This window comes from Bos taurus, chromosome 11 (assembly GCF_002263795.3).
Source record: "Bos taurus isolate L1 Dominette 01449 registration number 42190680 breed Hereford chromosome 11, ARS-UCD2.0, whole genome shotgun sequence".
NCBI lineage: Eukaryota > Metazoa > Chordata > Mammalia > Artiodactyla > Bovidae > Bos > Bos taurus.
The window spans coordinates 89338940-89341918 of NC_037338.1; the positions used below are offsets into that span (position 1 = coordinate 89338940).

Below are 2979 nucleotides of genomic sequence, written 5' to 3' on the forward strand. Positions count from 1 at the left end.
GAGCATCTTCCAAAATCACATTAGTTGAAGCCTTGGGTGGTTGTGGAGCGAAGGCCAGGAGAAATGTTCCAGTGAGCGCTGCTTTCCTGATGCTGATGTTACATTACTCACAGCCCATCTGACTCGTGTCGTACATTCTCCACCTGCCAGGAGGTCTCTGTGCTCTGATGCTCCTACACTCATTGCAGGCTGGAGGGCTTGGCGAGCGACCATCAGTGGGGAAATTATACCCGCATGGACTATGAAGATCCTCCCCCCACCAACGACCCTCAACAGCAGACTGAAAAGTGAAAGTGAAGTTGCTCAGTCATGTCCGACTCTTTGCGACTCCATGGACTGTAGCCTACCAGGTTCCGCCATCCATGGGATTTTCCAGGCAAGAGTACTGGTGTGGGTTGCCATTGCCTTCTCCAGGGGATCTTCCCGACCCAGGGATTGAACCTGGGTCTCCTGCATTGTAGGCAGATGCTTTACCATCTGAGCCACCAGGGAAGTTACCTGAAGGACAACAGACTACTGTTATCAACAACAAACTACTCACTTTTATCCCATGTTGCTCCACAGGTATTTGGAGAGAAAAGCTAAGTCGTCACTACGAGGGGTAAACAAGGATTGGGGACACAGGGGAGAAGACTCTGCATAGGTGAGAGGGTGTCCCGTGGTCTTGGGAGCCAGCAAGAGGAAAAGGAACTCAGGGGCTGGGAAGACAGACCAGCGATCGCCACGTTATGTTGCCATGCACCCAAACACAGGAGAGGATTGCAAGAGGGTGGGAAAATGCATGGCTGTGTGTTAAGGTTTTACTAAGGCACTGTAAACCAGTAACACTGAGTCCTTGCCTGAGATGCTTGCCAATTACCAGCAAAATTAGGATGGTTTCTCATGTAAAATCTCAGGCCTGCTATTCTTCATGAATTTCCCCAGGCCATTAATTTCATCGAATATTATTAAGTGGGTCCAACCCCACATTGTCACGCAGTTGCTCATTTTTCAGTCACTGAGTCATGTCCCACTCTTTGTGACCCCATGGACTGCAGCACGCCAGGCTTCCCTCTCCTCAGCTATTTCCTGTAGTTTGCTCAAGTTCATGTCCATTGCATTGATGATGCTATCTAACCATTCTTATCCTTCAGCATTAGTCCTCCCACAGAGTATTCAGGGTTGATTTTCTTTAGGATTGACTACTTTGATCTGTTTTCTGTGCAAGGGACTCTCAAGAGTCTTCTCCTGCACCACAATTCGAAAGCACCAATTCTTTGGCACTCAGCCTTTTTTAAGGTCCAACTCTCACATCCGTACCTGACTATTGGAAAAACCATCAGATCAGATCAGATCAGATCAGTCTCTCAGTCGTGTCCAATTCTTTGTGACCCCGTGAATTGCAACACGCCAGGCCTCCCTGTCCATCACCAACTCTTGGAGTTCACTCAAACTCACGTCCATTGAGTCAGTGAAGCCATCCAGCCATCTCATCCTCTGTCGTCCTCTTTTCCTCCTGCCCCCCAATCCCTCCTAGCATCAGAGTCTTTTCCAATGAGTCAACTCTTTGCATGAGGTGGCCAAAGTACTGGAGTTTCAGCTTTAGCATCAGTCCTTCCAAAGAACACCCAGGACTGATCTCCTTTAGGATGGACTGGTTGGATCTCCTTACAGTCCAAGGGACTCTCAAGAGTCTTCTTCAACACCACAGTTCAAAAGCATCAATTCGCAAAAACCATAGCTTTGACTAAATGGACCTTTGCCAGCAAAGTTATAGCTTTGCTTTTTAATACACTGTCTAGGTCTGCCGTAGTTTTCCTTCCAAGAAACAAGCGTCTTTTACTTTCAAGGCTGCAGTCACCATCCGCAGTGATTTTGGAGCCCAAGTAAAGAAAAGCTGTCACTTGCTTCTACTGTCATAACAGGTTCAACTACAAAAATGGATTGCCAGTCTACTACATGTCAGCCAGTGTTCTAGGTGCCAAGGATACAGTAGGAAACAGAAGCTAAGTCCCTGCTCTTCTTAGCATACTTCCTAGTAATGGGTGGTAGCTGAGATAAAACAATAAAAAAGAATGTATGTATCATGTCAGGGCTTGATAAATGCTGAGGATTACAATAAAGCAGTATAAAGAGAGAGACAGACTTGTGGATGCTTTCTGATCAGGTTAGGTGGGCACGTTCTCTCTGATTAGGTGGACTTTGAGAAGAGACTTGCAGGAAATTGACTGGAGGGCTACGCAGATGTTTGCAGGGAATGGGTTCCAAGCAGAGCAGGCAGCAGTGCAAAGGCTCTGAGCCTGGAGGCCACTGGGCGGTTCTGAAGGAGTCAGGTCTGAGTGTCTGGAGGATCAGTGAGGGGAGGCCGGTAAGCAGGTAGCTCCTGGCGGAAAAGCAGCTTATGAGAGGCAGTGTGTGCAAAGATTAAATGGATTATAAGATGATTTTATGCAAGGCACTAATGCTTACACTAATAGAATTTATTAATTGAAAACTGTATTAATAAAATAGTAAGTGGAAAGACTGTTGCTGGAGCTAAAGCTCCAATACTCTGGCCACCCGATGTGAAGAGGAAAAGACCCTGATGCTGGGAAAGATTGAGGGCAGCAGGAGAAGGGGGCGACAGAGGATGAGATGGTTGGATGGCATCACTGACTCAATGGACATGAATCTGAGAAAACTCTGGGAGAGGGTAAAGGACAGGGAAGCAGTCCATTGGGTTGCAGAGTCAGACATGACTTATCAACTGAAAACCAACAAAATCATAAATGTAAAAAGCATGGAGATAATATGAAATGAGTCTTTTTCCAAGTTATTAGAAAATTGCTTCAATAAGAAAAAGGAAACAGAACAATAATGATCGAAAAAATTAACAAGACTCTCTGAAACAGGGCCCTGTTAGCAAATTATTGCTTCCCAAATCCAAATGCATCTTTTCAATACATGCTCTGTGGTACTGGGAGAATTCCTCTAGGTGTTCCTTTTGAAGGCAGCCCCATG

The 2979-nt window shown here is 46.1% G+C and overlaps 1 non-coding gene across 1 annotated transcript; it reads right to left on the bottom strand.

The window, feature by feature from the left end:
* Positions 1–420: 420 nt before the first annotated feature.
* TRNAC-ACA (transfer RNA cysteine (anticodon ACA)) lies at positions 421–492 on the bottom strand. The gene has a single exon. It is a non-coding gene; the product is annotated as a tRNA-Cys (tRNA).
* Between the last annotated feature and the right edge of the window lie 2487 nt (positions 493–2979).